General features: G+C 45.9%; 1 protein-coding gene across 1 annotated transcript in view; it reads left to right on the plus strand.

The window, feature by feature from the left end:
• LOC123157550 (uncharacterized) overlaps positions 1 to 21130 on the plus strand; it is a 146572-nt gene that overhangs the window by 49206 nt on the left and 76236 nt on the right. The gene's annotated exons all lie outside the window — the stretch shown is intronic.

Here is a 21130-nt window from a genome sequence, read left to right on the forward strand (position 1 = left end):
CAACAAAAGGCCGGCGAGTGCATCCTTACGCAGGTGGTGCAAGAGAAGAACAAGCTTCATGATGCCAATATTCGTTTGGACGTGGAATTAAAGGACGTCCGCGCACAACTGGCGGACTCCGTGAAGGTGAACAAAAAACTTCGTCGCGGCATCCATGGTAGGAACGCAAGCGAACTGTTGGATAGTTCGGCGAGGAAGTTTATTAAAAATATTTTTCCTTGCAGGAATGTTAACGGGTCGCCCTGAAGAGGAGATGCCCTCATCTGCAGGTGATTTGCTGCAAGAACTGTCGCAGATACACGAGCGTGCCCGGCAAGTGATGTACGGCGTTGCTCAAGCCTTGTGGCCATCAAGCCTACTGCCGAAAGGCATGGGGGAGCTTGCGGACCTGCTCCAAGGAGCCCGGCGGCGCTTCCGTCTGTGGAAGATATCAGCCTGCCGGCAGGGAGCAAGAGAAGCTTGGGCGATGGTGAAGACGTGCAACACCAAGCTAGACCCTAACCATATGGCCGAAGTGGGACCGGCGGGGCTCGATGGGCAAGAAATTCCCGTGAGCCTGGTGTATAACCAGGTAGCATTAGCCGCTAAGTATTCTGAGCAGGATTGTAGGCTAGATAACCTATTAGATGGTATAGAGGAGGAATATAGTCGTTCTTCGTGACTATGTAAATTGATTGGCATAAGAAGCCTCTAGCCGGATTGAAATCATTTGTCATGGCGGACCTTTTCGCTTCAGCCCCCGGGCCCTATAGTCTGGGGTGTGTCCGAATACCCGCTCGGTTATGTGAAAACCGGGGCATGCTTGGAGACCAAGCGTAGGGGTCATAGGTGCTTGAACAGACAAGTACCCAACTAGTTATGTTATATTGCATGGATAGCAAGAAACATCTTCTAGGGAGAATAGTTCCGTTAGGGGTTCCTTTCCCTAGGTATCCATGTGTTGATGCACATGTCCGGACTACGCACGATGGCGTAGGATACAAAGCTTCTGGGGTTCTTTGTTGTAACCAACGAATACATCCTTTGTTCATCGATCGAATATTCTCTGAAGGAAACTAGCTTTCGGCTTCACCCAGTCTGAGGTACACATCCGGCTCAACCGGCAGTAACAATCGCAGAGGTGCTCCCCTTATTCCCTAGCCGAATTAACGGGAACGTAGGGCATAAATACAAGAGCCAGACAACCCAGCTTGGCCACATCTTAAGTCATATCAATGCATATAATGGTGAAGAAAAGGCACATATGGAAAAAGAACGCATATGTGATGGGCAAAAAGCCATTAAAGTAATTATGTCTAGCTTCCGAATAGGAAGCCCCCAGATACAGCTTGCACACATGGTACGGCCGGGATAATCCGGAAATCCGCAATGTATTAAGTACTTTGTATGAATGGAAAGAGGGTCGAGAAAGGAGAGAAACAGTGGTGGAGCATAATTTAAAAAGGAGGGGTGAGGAGACGACCACTGCGTTCGGCGTTAGGCGTAGAATCTCCGGAGTCTAGCCGCGTTCCATGGGTTCGGCTCGAGTCTGTTGTCAGATGCATTACGTAGGCGGTACGCTCTTCCGGTGAGAACTTTGTCGATGACGAAGGGACCTTCCCATTTGGGTTTGAGTTTGTCTTTCTTCTTCTCCGGTAGGCGTAGAACGAGCTCGCCAATATAGTAAGTTTTGGCCCGCACTTCTCTGCTTTGATATCACCGAGCCTGCTGCTGATAGAATGCATAACGGGCTTTTGCGACATCGTGCTCCTCCTCCAGGACGTCCAAGTTATCCTGCCGATCTAACTCGGCTTCCTTCTCTTCGTACATGCGTACGTGTGGCAAATCATGTATTATGTCGCAGGGTAGTACTCCTTCCGCACCGTACACCATAAAAAATGGTGTGTATCCGGTGGTACGATTCGGTGTGGTCCACAGCCCCCAGAGTACAGAGTCGAGCTCGTCTACCCAGTGCGTATCCGATTCTGTTAAAAATCGCACTAATCTGGGTTTTATGCCGCTCATGATAAGACCATTTGCCCGTTCGACTTGGTCGTTTGCTTGCTGGTGGTAGATGGAAGCGTAGTCGAGCTTAATGGCCATTTTGCTCCTGAAAGTGCGTTATGTCGACTAGAGGGGGGGTGAATAGGCGATTTTTATGAATTCTTCACTGAGGAATTTGCCGGTGAGGAAATTCCTTAGCGAAGAACTATTAGCAGCGGAATAAGTACTTAGAAGTAAGCATAACAGAATACAAGCATGGTCATCATGATGAAATGAAGACTAGCACAGAGTACAGAAAGCGTAATCACAGGATAACACAAGATGAAGACATACAGACTGAAGAAATTGAACTGAGGAAATTGAGAAAGTCTTCAGTCAAAGTCTTCAAACACAGATATGAACAAACACTCAACACAGTAATGAGGAAATGAAAGGGTTGAGGAAATAGAACCAGTTAGGTTGGTGAAGACAATGATTTGGTAGACCAGTTCCAACTGCTGTCTCAGTTGTACGTCTGGTTGGAGCGGCTGAGTATTTAAACTCGAGGACACACAGTCCCGGACACCCAATCGCTGAGCACACAGCTCAGGACACCCAGTCCTCACCGTATTCTCCTTGAACTAAGATCACACAGATCCCGTCCAATCACTCGTGGTAAGTCTTCAGGCGACTTCCAAACCTTCACAGACTTGGTCACTCGGCGATCCACAATTCCTCTTGGATGCTCTAGACCTTGACGCCTAACCGTCTGGAAGAAGCATAGTCTTCAAAGGTAACAAGCGTCGGATCCACGCAGGATCAATTTCTTCAGTGATGCTCAATCACTTTGGGGTTTGTAGGTGTTTGGGTTTGGGATTTTCCTCACTTGATGATTTTCGCTCAAAGTCCTCGGAGGATGGGTTGCTCTCAAATGACAAGTGTCAAGTTCTCTTGGAGCAGCCAACCAGCTAGTGGTTGTAGGGGGCGGCTATTTATAGCCTAGGGAGCAGCCCGACATGATAAGACATAAATGCCCCTCAATGATATGACCGTTAGGTGGATAAGATATTTTGGGACAGCTGGCGTGCAGCACAGCAACGGTCGGATATTTGACTCTCAAATTCCTCAGGGCTATCATGTTCCTCACTATGTAGGTAATTCGCACTGGCGAATTCCTAACTCCTCAGTCAGAACAAATTCATCAGCGACCAGAAGAACTTCGTCTCTGTCACTGAAGAAAGTGACTGAACTGTATGAGATTTCCAAAGGCTTCACTCGAAGGGATTGGTAGGTGTAGGATTTTGAGTTGAGCATCACATGGAAATTTTTCCTTAGTATTTCCTCGACCCCCTTTAACAGTACGGTGTTTCCTATGACTCAACAAAGAGAAAATGAAACTACGAAAACAAAAGTCTTCACGCTTCATGTTCCACAAATGAATACCAAGTCTTCAAGGTCACACCAATTTCTTCACTTTCAAAGTCTTCAGAAAGTCTTCAGAATATCAAAGTCTTCAGTTGAAGAACTTCATTTTTAGGGGTCGACTTTCTCTGTAAATATCAAACTCCTCATAGACTTATAGACCTGTGTACACTCACAAACGCATTAGTCCCTTAACCTATAAGTCTTCAATACACCAAAATCACTAAGGGGCACTAGATGCACTTACAATCTCCCCCTTTTTGGTGATTGATGACAACATAGGTTAAGTTTTCAACGGGGATAAACATATGAAGTGTATACACTGATATTGAGGAATGTGATTGTAAGATATAGAAGAACTCCCCCTGAAGATGTGCATAGTGAGGAATTTGCTTTTGAGGCAATGCACATTTGAAGAGTTGAATCATGGAGATCTCCCCCTATATCTTGTAATTCATACACGCATTTGATATATAATATGAAGAATTTGAAATGCATGATGAAATATGGTGCCTGATGAGATTCAGCATGTGTGCAATGTCATTAATGAGGAATAAGCATGCAGAGCATAATGCAACAAAAGTATCAGCGCACCATCGGTTTTAAGATTACAGCTCGATCCAAATAAAAGTTTCAGAAGAACGAGAGTTGTAACTTAAAAAAATGCCCTTAATATAGACCCGCTTGAAGACTAACTCAGATTTCTCCCCATTTGTCATCAAATGACCAAAAGGATTGAAACTGAGGACTAACGCCCCTGAAGAATTTCAAGTCGATGGAGGAGCGCCAGCGTTGTCGGGGTTATTTGTTGTAGCAGGGCCTGCCGCAGTGTCGTCCAAATCTTCATACTCATCAGTGTCACGCGATGAAGAATAAGAGCTGGCCACCAAGGAAGGAACTTTGACCTTCTTGAATTTCTTCGGTGGAGGTGCAGACCAGTCAAATTCTTCCTTGAGACCCATATTCTTCAGATCTGCAGCGCTGTAGACATGAGAGAGAACAGCCCAGGTACGGTTGAAGGTTTCATGGAGGTAGTATTGGTTTTTCTTCACTGCATTGTGTGTTGAGGTCATGTTGTGAAGAATTGAACCAAACTGACGCTTGACCCATTTATGATTGCGATCAACCTTCTGATGAAGACTGAGGAGTAACTCACGGTCAGTCATCACCCTGGGTGCTGTGGCTTGAGGATTTTGCTTGGCTGAGGTATTTGCGGCAGAGTCATGTGTGGCAGAATCGTCATTGGTAGAGTAAGATGCAGCCTTGCGAAATTGACCATCCAATGGACGAATGCCTTCATCGATCACAGCAGCGGCCTTGCCTTTATCATCAGCTGATGAAACTGTCCGTTTGAGGACTTCAATGGGAGGCAAGTAGCTACCGTGGTTCAAAGTGTCAGCTCTGTAATTCAGTGAAGATCTTGCCTTGATGAATCTCATAATCCAAGGAGCATAGGGCTTCAGCTCGAATGGTGACATAGCAATATTGGCCAGAGTCCTCATGAAGAAATCATGGAAGTTGACGGGAACGCCATGAATGATGTTGAAAAGCATATTCTTCATGATGCCAACGACTTCTTCATCATTTGAGTCGTGGCCTTTGATGGACTCATTGTCTTCGTCAGAATTCGATAGATAGTCCGAGGCACATAGAGTAATTCCTTGACGAGGAATTTGGTTTGTGGGGCCTGCCTTGGCTTCAAAGGCTTCATCAGCACTTGCATATAGTGATTTGAAAGTTCTGGTTCGTTGTAGATACAACGAGCATCATCAAGTGGAGGACTGAGTGGTAGAGCACGAAGCAATTCAGTTGCAGGTGCCTTGTAGTGAGTATTTTCAGACATCCAGTCTAATACCCATGAGTTCACGTCTTCAGCGTCTCCAGTGATGTGCAGAGTTGCATAGAATTGAAGAATGAGTTCTTCCTTCCAGTCACAGATATCAATGCAGAAATTTAGAAGTCCGGCATCGTGAAGAACACTGAGGACTGGCTCAAAGCCGGGCAGAGACTCCATGTCCACATGAGGAATATGTGCATGATCGAAGACTTTGTCTTTGTTGAAGAGCACTGAGGAATAGAAATTGGCTTGGATGGCTATCTAGAAACGCCTCTTCCTTATGCGAGCAGAATCATATGGATTATAGTCAGTGAAGAATACATGCTCGGCAAAGAAATCTTCAGCCTTGAATTTCTGTTTGCTTGAGAACGGATTCTTTTGCTTTGGAAGAGGGGTGTCAGTGAGTTGCATCACCACCTCAGGAATCGCGAGCTCAGGTTCTTCAGGCTGAGGAATTTCTTGTTCCTCAACAGGTGCAGTCTGAGGATCAGTAGCTGGTTCATCAGCACTAGTGGCTGGAATTTCTTCATGCACAGAGAGAGTGGGTTGAGTTTCTTTAGAGCCCATTTGAACTGTTTGTGCAGGGGACTGAGGAATCTGTTGGATCGGGGTGAAGATAGGAGTATTGGGATGCTGACTTTCCCAAAAGTCATCATTCAGCACAGTGTGGTGCACCCTATATCCACATCTTCATCTTCAATTTCCTCAACACCAGCCTCTTCAGCTGTGAACTGAGGCATAGGTGAGGAAATGACTGGCGTTGAAGGGATTGCGTCCACTTCAATTTCTTCATCAATCTGCTCTGACGAAGCAGCAGAATGATGTTCTTCATCAGATTCGATTGGGATCTCATAGTCTTCTCCAAAAGGAACAAGGTCCTTTGATGGCACGGAGGAAATTGGAACAGCATAAATTGGATTTTCGAGTGAGCTGGTCATTGGCTTCATTTTCTTTGCAGCCGAAGAATTTGACACAGCTGATGCCTTCCTTTTCTTCACTGCAGCTCGCTCTGCAGCCTTGGTCTTCTTCACATCAAATGCACAAGAAAGAATTGGAGTTGGTGTAGGTGTAGATGGAGCTGAGGAATCTGGTTGATTTTCTTCAGGCGCAACTAATGCAGTTGCCCTGACTTTTTCAGTTTCTTCAGGCGCACCACTAGTGGATGCCCTGGCAATTTCTTCAGTGGCTGGAATGGGATCATCAGCCCTGGAACTAGCATTTTCTTCAGCAGCCTGAACTTCATCAGCGGTGCTCGCATGTTCTTCAGTCGGCTGAGCTGAGATTTCAGCCTGAGGAATTTCATGTTGCGTTGGAGCAGCAACATTGGTGAATTTCTTCGTCAGGTTGACGAATCTGACTTTGGCTCCTTGCCAATCAGCATAGTAGGCATCAAAATCCTTGCTGGGGGCTTGAATTTCAGACTGAGCCTGGAGAAGTTCCTCAGGTGTCATTCTGACAACGTTTTTCTTCAGGAGCTTCTCCTTTCTATATTGAGCTTTCTTAATCTCTCTTGCCTTTTCAAACTTCCATTTCTCTTCAGTGATGAAATGGGTCAGCATATGACTTTGACCAGCGGTCAGATGAAAATCAAGCATGGGGGTGTTTGGATCCTTGTGCCAGAGATCAATATAATCGAGGATTTTCCTTGGATCCAACAGCAGTGGCACAAATGTGCCTTTGGCTCTAGCGGCCTTCACCTGTCTGTCTCTGATGATTTCTGCAAGTTCATCATCAGAAGCTTCATCATCAGAAGGCACATGGAATGCGACCTGTTTCTTCTTTGGACTTGGCTGAGGACCTCGTCCAGCTGTTGCTTTGGTCTTCAGCAGAGTCGTGCCAGATGATGACTTTGGTGCGGCTGAGGAACTTGCTGAAACACCAGAGGCAATCGAGAAACCCGCAGTCCTTTGACATGTAGTCAGATGCACATGAGCTGAGGACTTTGGTGGAGCAGTAGCAGTGTGAGGAATTTGCTGTGGGGGCGCGGCTGAGGAACTTGGCCGTGAGGGCGCTATTGGTGAAGCACTTGGCTTACGAGCAGGCTTCTTTGGCATGGATTTCCTCGGTTTGACCGAAGCCTCAGTAGCAGTAGCAGTGGCAGAATCCTCATTGAATTTCTTCACTGCCTCCTTGGCTTGTCTTGCCAATTTGGCTTGGCGCTTAGCCCATTCTTCAGGAAAGTCCTCACCACGTTTGATGCTTGTGGGATCTGCTACTTGGCCAGGTGCCAATGGAGCTCTTGGGCATGGAGGATTGAGGGCGAATTTCTTCATGTACTTTGGAGTCACATATCTGTATTCCCTCCATTCCCTTGCCCATCTCCGTTCAATCTTCTGAATGCGCACCTTGCGCTGATTTTTGTTTTCTTTGCCATATTTTGCTTCATCAGGTGTGCAATAGTCAGCATATATTTCCTCAGGGATTTCAAACGCAATCATAACCTCAGGTTTCTTTCCTCCTTTCTGCGGTTTCTTACCGTCTGCCATATTCTTCAGTTGAGGAATTTGAACAAATGAGTTCTCTGAAGAAGTATGCAGTTTTTCTTCGAGGACCGCTGCAAATGAGTTAAGTTGATGAGAACCTAGTGATTCAGCAGCAGACATGAGTACCTGTGAATAGAGTACGGGTGCGAGAAATTTGGAGAGGTCATATGCGTTCTGAGAAGGTTTTTGAAAAGAACAAGTTTTGAGGAATTTGACCAGATGAACCTTGAGGAATTTCACTAAGTGTTCTTGTCTTAGGTTCCAGAGTTGTACAGATCGAAGGCCCACACAATTAGGGAATCTTGAAGAAAATGGTTGCTTAGAGAAACAGTTCAAGATCATATGATGTGTCTGGTGTTCGTATGTGTGAAGATTTGAAGAATAAACACCTTTGAAGATTTTCAGGAAAGCTTGAGAATCAAAGCGAGTAATAAAAGTAACTTTTAATTACCCGAAGTAAAGAACACGATGAAATGAGAAGAACAGATGGGAAGTTCGTCAGGTTAGATCTTCCTTGCCCTAACTCGGCGGAGGAAGACAGCTACGGCGGCGGCGGAGTGAAGATTTCCGCGGTCGGCGTGAGTACGACGGCGACGAGGTCGAGGCAGCGAAGCTCTTCCTCACCGGCGATGATGGAGTAGCGGCGGCGCTAGGGTTTGAGGAGCTCGAGCGGGAGAGAGAGGTCGAGCGGAGTAAATGAAGTGAGGAAGGAGACAGGGGTATTTATAGAGGCAATGAAAAACTGTTCGCCCGAAGATTTAGGACGAACATACCCCTGACCATTCTCCTTCTCACGACATGTGACACCCACGTACTGTGTAGTGGAGATCGTGTACGATCGTGGGTGAATAGAATAATGCATCATGGGATGCAGAATAGTTTGAGCGGCAAAACCGAAAATTTGGATAAGATTTGTTTTAAGGTTTCGTTCGCAATTTCTTCATCTGACAAGGACACAGTGAAGATTTTGAACGAGTTTCAAATAGAACGCACATGTAGAATTTGTGAATAGATTGGGTTGAGTATAGCATAGAGGGGGAAGGGTCCGATCACATTCACTTAGCAGAAAAAGCAACTTGAAGAAATAGCGATAAGTGAATGCTGTATAGGACATAAACTCATATATATAGCCAATGAAGAAAAACGAAGGAAACAGTGAAGATTTTGCAAAGTTGAAGAATTTGAAAAACTGAAGAATTTCAAAATTGAGGAAAAGCTCAAATTGAAGATTTTCAACTTTTTGTGGTGGCGTGACCCACCGTATAAGAATGATGATTTCAGACACCGCGTACAACTGTCGTAGGGTTCTGAGAATCAAATTCTTCATTAATTTCTTCACACTTAGAGTGTTATTCTACATTGATTGAAGAAAAATGTTTCTTCATGTGTTGCACATCTAAGTCATCAATTTTGCATAAGTGTTAGGATGTGTGTCCTTTTCAAAGAACATTCGAAGATTCTAAGATATTTAGCTCACACCGCAACTTGCAAAATCTCTTCTCATCCAAGGGCTTAGTGAAGATATCAGCTAGCTGTTCTTCAGTCTTCACGTGCTCGATGGAGATGTCGCCCTTCAACACATGATCACGAAGAAAATGATGATGAATTTGAATGTGCTTTGTCTTCGAGTGCTGAACTGGGTTGTGAGCAATCTTGATGGCACTCTCATTGTAGCATAGGAGAGGCACATTCTTCACGTTGACGCCATAGTCCTTGAGTGTTTGCTTCATCCAAAGCAGTTGAGCACAGCAAGAGCCAGCAGCAATGTATTCAGCTTCCGCAGTAGACAGTGATACGCAGTTCTGTTTCTTCGAGGACCAACAGACCAAAGATCGTCCGAGGAAATGACAAGTGCCAGAAGTTGACTTGCGGTCCACACGATCACCAGCATAGTCAGAGTCAGAGTATCCAATGAGATCAAAAATAGAGCCCTTGGGGTACCATAATCCTAGTGTTGGTGTGTGAGCTAGATATCGAAGAATATGCTTCACAGCCTTATGGTGTGATTCCTTCGATGCAGCTTGAAATCGAGCACACATGCAAACACTAAGCATTATATCTGGCCTACATGCACATAAGTACAATAAAGAACCAATCATGGAGCGGTATACCTTGTGATCAAAGTCAATACCATTTTCATCAGTGCATAGATGGCCTTTTGTGGGCATAGGAATTTTGATGCCTTTGCAATCTTGCATGCCGAATTTCCTCAGTACATCTTTGAGGTATTTCTCCTGAGATATGAATATGCCATTGCGTTGTTGATGAATTTGAAGACCTAAGAAGAATTTCAACTCTCCCATCATAGACATTTGATATTCTTCACTCATCATATAGGCAAATTCATCACTATAACGTTGGTCAGTACAGCCAAAGATAATATCATCAACATATATTTGGCACACAAACAGTTCACCATCATAAGATTTAGTAAAGAGAGTAGGGTTGAGTGAACCGGGTGTGAAGCCATTCTTCACGAAGAATTCCTTCAATGTATCATACCACGCCCGAGGGGCTTGCTTGAGGCCATAGAGGGCCTTATTAAGTCTGAAGACTTTGTCAGGATTCTTTGGATCTTCAAAACCTGGGGGTTGAGCAACATATACTTCTTCCTCAAGCTTACCATTGAGGAATGCACTTTTCACATCCATTTGATATAAGATGATATCATGATGATTAGCATAAGCAAGTAATATGCGAATAGCCTCAAGTCTAGCAACAGGTGCAAAAGTTTCATCAAAACCAATTCCTTCAACCTATGTGTAGCCTTGAGCTACCAGTCGTGCCTTATTCCTTACCACAAGGCCATTTTCATCTTGCTTGTTGCGGTAGATCCACTTTGTGCCAATGATATTATGCTTGCGAGGATCTGGACGTTTGACCAGTTCCTAGACATTGTTGAGCTCGAACTGATGTAATTCTTCTTGCATAGCCTGAATCCACTCCGGCTCCAAGAATGCTTCATCTACCTTAGTGGGCTCTGTGATAGAGACAAAAGCATAGTGCCCACAAAAGTTAGATAAATGTGAAGCTTTTGAGCGTGTGAGAGGACCTGGCGCTTCAATGTCATCGATGATCTTGTCAACTTGTACTTCTTTTGCAACGCGAGGATGAGCTGGTTGTCGTCGAGGTATTTGATCATTTTCCTCAGCACCATTGTCTTCAGCATTGTCTTCAGGTGCGTCAGCTCGACGTTCTTCGCATACTGGAATGATTCTTCAGCAAATTCTTCAGTAGGAATGACATCCTCAGTTGCCTTGAACTTGATAGAATCCTCAGGTGCTGGTTCATCTAACACAGAAGGTAGGTGCTCTCTTTGCGAGCCATTAGTTTCATCGAACCGCACATCTACAGTTTCAACAATCTTGTGAAGAGCGATGTTGAAGACTCTGTAGGTGTGCGAGTCCTTTCCGTAACCAAGCATAAAACCTTCATGTGCTTTCGGTGCAAATTTAGAATTGTGGTGAGGATCTCTAATCCAACATTTAGCACCGAAGACTTTGAAATAACTCACATTGGGTTTCTTGTCCGTGAGGAGTTCATAGGCCGTCTTCTTGAAGAATTTGTGAAGATATACTCTGTTGATGATGTGGCACGCAGTATCAATTGCATCAATCCAAAAACGATCAGGCGTTTTGTATTCATCAAGCATAGTGCGAGCCATCTCAACAAGAGTTCTGTTCTTGCGCTCCACGACGTCATTTTGCTGAGGAGTATAAGGAGCAGATAGCTCATGAGTAATACCAAGTTCATCAAGATAGTCATCAAGACCGGAATTCTTGAACTCAGTTCCATTGTCACTTCTGATGTGCTTGATCTTCACACCAAAGTTGGTTGAAGCCCTCGAGGAAAATCGTTTGAAGACTTCCTGCACTTCATGTTTGTAAGTAACAATGTGTACCCATGTATATCGAGAGTAATCATCAACAATGACAAAACCATATAGAGATGCAGCATTAGTGACTGCTGAGTAATGATTAGGTCCGAAGAGGTCCATGTGAAGCAATTCGAATGGACGAGTAGTGGTCATGATAGTCTTCACTGGATGCTTGGCCTTGGTCATTTTTCCATCTTCACAGGCTCCGCATAAGTGATCTTGAGGAATTTGACATTCTCAATGCCAATGACATGCTTCTTCTTTGCAAGCGTGTGCAAATTCCTCATGCCTGCGTGACCAAGTCGTCGATGCCATAGCCAGCCTTTTGAAGCTTTTGCAAGTAGAGACACGGCTGGTTGTGGTCCTGTAGAGAAATCAACAATATACAAATCTCCTCTCCGAAAGCCTTCGAAGACTTTGGAATTGTCAGCTTCCATAATCACAACACAGCGATACTTGCCAAAGACAACAACCATATCAAGATCACAAAGCATTGAGACTGACATGAGGTTGTATCCTAAGGACTCAACAAGCATGACTTTCTCCATGTGTTTATCCTTAGAGATCGCAACCTTACCAAGACCCAATACCTGACTTTTGCCTTTGTCAGCAAAGATGATATGCTTCAGATGTGATGGTGATAAAGGAGCATCCATCAAAAGATTCTTGTCACCAGTCATGTGATTTGTACATCCACTATCGAGGACCCATTCAGTGGTTTTGGGTTGATCATCCTGCAGATGAATTAGTGTAACTTACAATCTCATATGCTTCATCAGTGAAGAATATGATATTAAGTTCATCAGATGAATTTCATCAAGCGGTAAACAGATATAGCAGTATGAGTACGTGTGAAATGAAAGTTCATTTCATCATGGTTAGCCTGCGTCCTTTCAGGCAATTTTGTCAGGTCCCCAGCAATCTCTTCAGACGTTAAGGCACGTCTGGAGACCTGACCCTGCAGAAGAGATTAGTTCTTTTTCTTCACCACCCACATCTGAAGGGGTGGCAAAGAGTTCATCACTCTGCGAGCACCATACGAGAATGGTGGCATAGAAGCCAAACCATTTCGTTTCACATAAGAGGGCTTAGGGTAAGCATATGAATAAGCAGCGAAATTCTTTGAGGACTTATGAACATAATGATTTGAAGAATAATGTGCATATTCGTAGCCCTTAGCTCTACCCTGCGAAACAGAGTTGTTAGCACGATGATAGTCATATGAGGACTTTGATCCATTTGAGGAATTTGATCCACGTGAGGAATTTGGTCCATATGAGGACTTGGATCCATATGAAGAATTAGGTCCATATGAAGAGTTTGTTCTGGGGTTCCTATTCTTCACAGGTGGTGTCATGAGGACATTCACCTGAAGACTTTCAACATATCTTTTGGGAACCCAGATTTTCTTTATAGGGGAACCGTTCCTGCACTTAGTCCCAACATATCTAGCAAATACTTCACCATTCTGATTTTTGAACAGTTTATAGTTGGAGTCAAATGACTCATCAGAAGAATGAGGAGATTCACATGTAAAGCCAGATAACATGGATGGATCAACTGGAGGTCCCTTTGCAGCAACCCATGAGGTTTTGGGATACTGCTCAGGATTCAAATATGTTCCATCAGCATTAAGTTTCCTCTCAAAGGCAATACCCTCTTTCCTAGGGTTTCTGTTGAGGATCTGCTTTTTGATCACATCACAAAGAATCTGGTGCCCTTTGAGGCTTTTGTACATGCCTGTCGTGTACAGTTCCTTCAGCCCTGCATCGTCAGTGATACTAGCAATGTCCTCAGATGAGGAATTAGTGATAGCAGAGGCAGGTGAAGAATTTGTAACAGTTGACGCATTTGAACATTCAGGTGAAGAATTAGCAGATTCACGTTCAATGCACTTTAAGCATGGAGGAACAAATTCTTCCTGAGAGGTGTTGATTTGTTGAGCAAGTAATGAATCGCGCTCCTTCTGAAGATCTTCATAACTCACTCTTAGCTTCTCAAGATCTTGCTTTCTTTGAAGAAATTCATAAGAAAGTTTCTCATGATCAGATAAGAGAGTGTTATGATGACTTTGAAGGTTATCAAACCTAGACTGAAGTCTCTGAAGATTTTCAGTCAGGGCTTTAGTGCGATCCATTTCTTCACCCAACATATCATCACTTTTGTCTAGCATGTTTTGAACCTTTTCCAAGGCATGTTGTTGTTTGGTGGCAATGCAAACAAGTTTGGTATAGCTAGGTTCAATATCATCATCAGATTCATCATCATCAGATTCACAGTCACTAAAGTCAGATGAGGAACATTCGGTTACCTCGACACCCTTTGCCATGAGACATGATGCAGAAGATGATGATTCTGGTTCGAAAGTCATCATTTTGAGAGATTCCTTGAAGTCCTCAAAACAAGGATCATGACGGGTTCGATGACCTTCATAGACGTCGGAGATTCGGTCCCAGATAAGCTTTGCATTGCAAAGATGCATAATGAGCCTGAATTGGTCTCTGGATAGACAGGAACAGATGATATCCTTCGCCATGCAGTCAAGTCGAGTGTATTTGCGAGTATCATCTGCGTTCGCCGACTTGCATAGATCAGTAAGACCAATCTCAGTGAAGGTCCACAGCTTGCTGTCCCTTGCCATGAGGCGCTTCCTCATCATGGCCTTCCACTTGGGATAATCATGACCGTCAAAGATAGGGCATGTCACTTTCTTCATACCTGCGGTCGACATAACTACAACTCCAGGCGGTTAAACCAAAATCACATAGAACAAGGGAGTACCTTGCTCTGATACCAATTGAAAGTGCGTTATGTCGACTAGAGGGGGGGTGAATAGGCGATTTTTATGAATTCTTCACTGAGGAATTTGCCGGTGAGGAAATTCCTTAGCGAAGAACTATTAGCAGCGGAATAAGTACTCAGAAGTAAGCATGATAGAATACAATCATGGTCATCATGATGAAATGAAGACTAGCGCAGAGTACAGAAAGCGTAATCACAGGATAACACAAGATGAAGACATACAGACTGAAGAAATTGAACTGAGGAAATTGAGAAAGTCTTCAGTCAAAGTCTTCAAACACAGATATGAACAAACACTCAACACAGTAATGACGAAATGAAAGGGTTGAGGAAATAGAACCAGTTAGGTTGGTGAAGACAATGATTTGGTAGACCAGTTCCAACTGCTGTCTCAGTTGTACGTCTAGTTGGAGCGGCTGAGTATTTAAACTCGAGGACACACAGTCCCGGACACCCAGTCGCTGAGCACGCAGCTCAGGACACCCAGTCCTCACCGTATTCTCCTTGCACTAAGATCACACAGATCCCGTCCAATCACTCGTGGTAAGTCTTCAGGCGACTTCCAAACCTTCACAGACTTGGTCACTCGGCGATCCACAATTCCTCTTGGATGCTCTGGACCTTGACGCCTAACCGTCTGGAAGAAGCACAGTCTTCAAAGGTAACAAGCGTCGGATCCACGCAGGATCAATTTCTTCAGTGATGCTCAATCACTTTGGGGTTTGTAGGTGTTTGGGTTTGGGATTTTCCTCACTTGATGATTTTCGCTCAAAGTCCTCGGAGGATGGGTTTCTCTCAAATGACAAGTGTCAAGTTCTCTCGGAGGAGCCAACCAGCTAGTGGTTGTAGGGGGCGGCTATTTATAGCCTAGGGAGCAGCCCGACATGATAAGACATAAATGCCCCTCAATGATATGACCGTTAGGTGGATAAGATATTTTGGGATAGCTGGCGCGCAGCACAGCAATGGTCGGAAATTTGACTCTCAAATTCCTCAGGGCTATCATGTTCCTCACTGTGTAGGTAATTCGCACTGGCGAATTCCTAACTCCTCAGTCAGAACAAATTCATCAGCGACCAGAAGAACTTCGTCTCTGTCACTGAAGAAAGTGGCTGAACTGTATGAGATTTCCAAAGGCTTCACTCGAAGGGATTGGTAGGTGTAGGATTTTGAGTTGAGCATCACATGGAAATTTTTCCTTAGTATTTCCTCAACCCCCTTTAACAGTACGGTGTTTCCTATGACTCAAGAAAGAGAAAATGAAACTACAAAAACAAAAGTCTTCACGCTTCATGTTCCACAAATGAATACCAAGTCTTCAAGGTCACACCAATTTCTTCACTTTCAAAGTCTTCAAAAAGTCTTCAGAATATCAAAGTCTTCAGTTGAAGAACTTCATTTTTAGGGGTCGACTTTCTCTGTAAATATCAAACTCCTCATAGACTTATAGACCTGTGTACACTCACAAACGCATTAGTCCCTTAACCTATAAGTCTTCAATACACCAAAATCACTAAGGGGCACTAGATGCACTTACAGCTGCACCAAGTTTTCACCTCATCGGCTGTGAAATTTGAGCCATTATCAGTGATGATGCTATGGGGGACACCGTACCGGTGTACAACCCCGGATATGAAATCTATTACTGTTCCGGATTCGGCCGTTTTAACTCGTTTGGCTTCGATCCATTTGGTGAATTTGTCAACCATGACCAATAGGTATTTTTTTCTTATGGCTTCCCCCTTTAAGGGTTCCGACCATATCCAGCCCCCAGACTGTGAAGGCCCAAGTTATGGGGATTGTTTGGAGAGCGGTAGGGGGCATATGACTCTGATTGCCAAAGAGCTGGCAGCCGATGCAATGTTGGACAAGGTCCTGTGCGTCTGCTCGGGCCGTCGGCCAATAGAAGCTTGTACGGAAGGCTTTGCTGACTAGCGCTTGAGCTGCGGCATGCTGTCCGCCCAGTCCGGTGTGAATTTCAGCCAGGAGTTGCCGCCCTTCCTCTTCAGAGATGCACCTTTGGAGCACTCCGGTCGCACTTTTCTTGTAGAGTTCCCCTTCGTGGACCTTGTAAGCTTTAGAACGCTTGACTATGCAACGTGCCTCATTTTGGTCTTCGGGGAGCTCCTGCCTATTTAGGTAGGCCCAGAACGGCTCGGTCCATGGGGCAATTACGACCATTATATCATGGGCCGAAGGTGTTATTTCGGTGGCAGAGCCTCTGATTGTGTCGGATGGTTCGGAATCTGGGGGTGTATTCGGATCCATGCTGGTATTGCTGGACTCCCCTTTCCATACTACAGATGGCTTGAACAGCCTTTCCAAGAATATATTAGGTGGGACAGGGTCGTGTTTGGCGCTGATGCAGGCAAGGACGTCCGCCTCTTGATTGTTTTCTCGAGCCACATGGTGGAATTCGAGCCCCTCGAACCGAGCTGACATTTTGAGGACGGCATTATGATAGGCCGCCATTTTCGGATCCTTGGCATCAAAGTCTCTGTTTATTTGTGATATTGCAATGTTCGAATCCCCGCGCACTTCCAGACACTGGATGCCCATTCAGACTGCCATCCGAAGACCATGTAACAGGGCCTCGTATTCGGTTGCATTGTTGGAGTCTGTGTATAATATTTGTAGTACCGTGTCCCTGGAGATGTCAGGACTACCCCTGCTCCCAGTCTGGCCAGCATTTTGGAGCCGTCAAAGTGCATGATCCAGTTGGAGTACGTGCCATACTCTTTAGGGAGTTCGGCTTCTGTCCATTCGGCGACAAAGTCAGCCAATACTTGCGACTTAATGGCCTGCTGCGGTTTGTATGTTATGTCGTTCGGCAGGAGCTCGATGGCCCATTTAGCAATCCGGCCCGTAGCATCACGGTTATTAATTATGTCGTTGACTGGTACTTCGGAGGCAACGGTAATCAAACACTCTTGAAAGTAGTGTCTTAGCTTCCGAGATGCCATGAAGACTGCGTATGCTCTTTTTTGATAGTGTGGGTATCGGGATTTCCATGTGGTGAGCACCGTGGATACATAGTAAACTGGCTTTTGAAGCGGGAATTTGTATCCTTCCACCTGTCGTTCGACGACGAGCACTGCGCTTACCACTTGATGTGTTGCAGCTATGTATAGTAGCATAGGTTCGCCGATGTTTGGCGCTGTTAGGACCGGATTACTGGCCGCGGCTGCATCTATCCATACAAAGTGTTCGGTGCACCGAAGGAGGCGGTAAAGATGCAACACCTTTTCTCCTAGCCTAGATATAAAGCGGCTCAAAGCGGCCACACATCCCGTTAGCTTCTAGATGTGCTTGAGGTCTGTTGGTATGGTTAATTGCGACAGGGCTCGAATTTTTGCTGGATTCGCTTCTATTCCTCTGTTGGAAACAATGAAGCCTAGGGGCTTCCCCGAAGGGACACCGAAAACGCATTTTTCCAGATTCAACTTGATGTCGTATGTCCGGAGGTTATCGAATGTGAGCCTTAAGTCTTCTATTAGGGTCTCGACGTGTCTAGTTTTTATGACAACGTCATCCACATATTCTTCCAATGTTTTGCCGATTTGTTTCTCCAGGCATGTTTGGATCATGCGTTCATAGGTTGCGCCGGCATTCTTCAGCCTGAAGGGCATAGTGTTGAAGCAAAAAGGGCCATATGGCGTTATAAAAGCTGTTGCAGCTTGGTCAGACTCTGCCATCTTTATTTGATGGTATCCGGAGTATGCGTCGAGAAAACATAGCGAGTCGTATCCAGCAGTGGCATCGATGATTTGATCGATGCGAGGGACGGGAAAGGGATCCTTGGGGCAAGCCTTGTTTTGGTCTTTAAAGTCGACGCATAGGCGCCAGGATTTGTCCTTTTTGGCACCATTACCAAATTCGCCAGCCAATCCGGATGCTTAATATCTCTGATGAATCCGGCCTCAAGTAGCTTGGCTAGCTCCCCCATCGCCTGTCATTTGGGTTCTCAGAACTGCCTTAGGGTCTGTTTTACCGGCTTGTATCCCTTTAGTATGTTGAGGTTGTGTTTGGCCAGCCGGCGTTGGATGCCTGGCATGTCCGAAGGGTGCCAGGCAAAAATGTCCCAATTCTCGCATAAGAAATCTTGAAGTGCGGCGTCCATCATGGGGCTCAATTGTGTTTCGATGGATGTTGTTTTCGTGGGATCCGTTGGGTGGACCTGGAATTTGTCTATCTCGTCTGCACGTTTAAATGAGGTGGACTTGGCTCGTTTGTCGAGTATCATGTCGTTCCTGTCCACAGTGGCTCTCAGTGTTGTTAACTCTTTGGCTGCCAGGGATTTAGATAATGCTTCCAGGGCTAGTGCTGCAGTTTTGTTTTCGGCGCGGAGTGCAACATCCGGATCACTGCCTAGAGTGATGATTCCTTTGGGACCGGGCATTTTAAGCTTCATGTACCTGTAATGGGGCACATCTTGAAATCTTGTAAACGCATCCCGCCCTAGAAGGGGTGTGGTATCCGCTGCTGAAAGGAGCCACTTGGAACGTAATTTCTTCGGACCTATAAATCTTCAGGGTGCCGAATACCACATTGAGTGTGATTTTTCCCGCGCACCATGCTTCTCGAGTAGGGATGATTCCCCTGAAGGTGGTGCCGCTTTGCTCAATGCGTCTTTTATCAATCTCCAATTTGTTGAGCGTTTCTTCATAGATCAAGTTTAACCCGCTTCCGCCGTCCATAAGTACTTTGGTTAGCCGGAAGCCGTCCACTATTGGGCTAAGGACCAGACGGCTGGTGCCCGGACAGTCTGGAATCGAGGTTCGTCACTGGCATTGAAAGTTATATCCGTGTCGTTCCAGGGGTTTATCTTTGCCACATGGCAAATTTCCGCAGAGCTTCGGTGAGCCTGCTTGCGCCTGTTGTTCGAGGCGAAAGTCTCGAAGACTGTTAGTACTGTATCGTGTCCGTGGGTAGGATATTGTTCTGCTTTATGGCTCGCAAGAAGATCACTCGCCGCTTTTTGCTACCTGCCGGAGTATCCAACATGCCCTAAGGCTATGAGTTGGCATTGTATCCGGCACACTATGGAGCTTACATGGCCCGTCGAGCCATTCTTCCAATACGGATCCCCGCCCTAGGGTTGGCCTCAGTTTCTTGGGGATTGGATCGGATGTCTTACGAGAGTTCGTCCGTTTGGTTCAGACGAAGGTCTTGGTGATAGCGGTACTATCCCAAAACTCTGTTTGGGTCTTCCAAGCACTTTCCATTACACAGTACTTATGTACTATGGTTGCCAAGTCCGCGAAATGTTTTATTTTGCGGCGACTTATAGCATTGAGGAGCCCTTCGTCCGTGCAGTTTTTGTAGAAGAGTTAGATCATGTCCTCGCGGCAGTCCTTAACCTTGTTGAGCGCAAGGAGGAATCTGGCCCAGTAATGATGTACCGTCTCCTAGGGCTCTCGCCTGATGCGGGAGAGACAGTCTAAGTCCAAATAGGTGTTGTTAGCAGAATCCGGATCATGATACAATCTAACGCCCAAGGGCGCGGGCGGTTCTGAGCCCAACAGCTCGGGATCCCGAGTGCTACCCAATTCCTTTGGCCCAATGCCCGATCCTAAGTCCAGGACCTGGGGCAGGTTGTCCTCTAAGCAGCTCTTTGGCTCAAGGAGTTCAGGGATCCGAACATAATTTGTCCTCAAAGCTGGGGGACGATCCGCGTGTGGTTCTTCCACAATCGCTATCTCATGGGTGGCCGGCGGGGATCTGATGTCCCTTCTGTCGGGTTTAAGCCCAATCCGATTATAGTTCGTAGCGACTCCCTGAGCGGCGATGCGATCCAAGAGTTCATTAAGGGAGGAGATCCCCATTGGATCCATCTGTTCGGGAAGTTCTGAACTGACCTGAAGGTTATGATTGATGACCCGAGAGGCCATCGTCCGCTTTGTCGCTGACGGGGCGGCCATGATAAAGCCGCCGAGCCGGAGCGTCTGGCCTACAGCCAGAGCTCCCTCCGAAGTGATGTCGTCCTTGAAGACGAGTCGAGCCATCAAGCCTTGCGGCGACATCATAGAGGAACTCTCAATGAAAGCACCAATGTCGGTGTCAAAACCGGCGGATCTCGGGTAGGGGGTCCCGATCTGTGCGTCAAGGCTGATGGTAACAAGAAGTAAGGCACACAGATGTTTACCCAGGTTCGGGCCTTCTCGATGGAGGTAAAACCCTACTTCCTGCTTGATTAATATTGATGATATGGGTAGTACAAGAGTAGATCTACCACGAGATCATAGAGGCTAAACCCTAGGAGCTAGCCTATGATGGTATGAATGTAATTGTGATCGGCCTTCTAAGGACCAACCTCTCCAGTTTATATAAACACCGGAGAGGGCTAGGGTTTACATGGAGTCGGTTACAAGGAAGGAAATATAATATCCGGATCGCCAAGCTTGCCTTCCACGCCAAGGAAAGTCCCATCCGGACACGGGCCAAAGTCTTGAGTCTTGTATCTTCATACTTCAATAGTCCGGACGTTGTACACAGTCCGGATATCCGGATACCCCCTTATCCAGGACTCCCTCACCTGCCCCCTCCTCCATTCTTCTACCTAACTAGATCTGGCATAGAGGAGCTGCTCCGCCATGGCAGACGGCCCAAGGTGAGCGGAAGTTCTGGGCGAAGCCCACGTCCGTGCTCGACCACTGACACAGCCCCAACCCCAGCCCGCCCTCCTCGGCTTCCATGCTGTCGTTCGAGGTGGCGAGCCTCGTGGTCGGAGGCAATGCCAACAACGCC

Source organism: Triticum aestivum, chromosome 7B, assembly GCF_018294505.1.
Source record: "Triticum aestivum cultivar Chinese Spring chromosome 7B, IWGSC CS RefSeq v2.1, whole genome shotgun sequence".
Taxonomy (NCBI): domain Eukaryota; kingdom Viridiplantae; phylum Streptophyta; class Magnoliopsida; order Poales; family Poaceae; genus Triticum; species Triticum aestivum.